The sequence below is a fragment of the Austrofundulus limnaeus genome, unplaced genomic scaffold (genome assembly GCF_001266775.1).
Source record: "Austrofundulus limnaeus strain Quisiro unplaced genomic scaffold, Austrofundulus_limnaeus-1.0 Scaffold37, whole genome shotgun sequence".
NCBI lineage: Eukaryota > Metazoa > Chordata > Actinopteri > Cyprinodontiformes > Rivulidae > Austrofundulus > Austrofundulus limnaeus.
The window spans coordinates 513,095-513,440 of NW_013952439.1; positions in this window are offsets into that span (position 1 = coordinate 513,095).

Consider the following 346-nt stretch of genomic DNA (forward strand, 5'->3'; position numbering starts at 1 on the left):
ATTAATTTTGCTGGTTTTTGCTAATGCAAGATGCATGCATATGGTACAGTGTCATTTCTGGTCAGGTCAGGTCAGGTCCTTCTGTGGTTTTGCCATGTTAGCATGTGGGACATTAGTCACTGTGGGTGTAACTGCAGTCCCAAATTCTTCATTCATTCTTTGTACCTACCCATCCCCACCCCACCCAAAAAAAAAAAAAAAACCAAAAAACAAAGATACCAAAAAATGTGGCAGTGCATCGCCATGTAACCCCACCTCATTCGGCCATCCCTCCTCTCCGGTCACATGTCCTTCATAGCCACATTCCTTTATCTGTCCTCCCTATCAAACTGTGCCTATCTCCGGA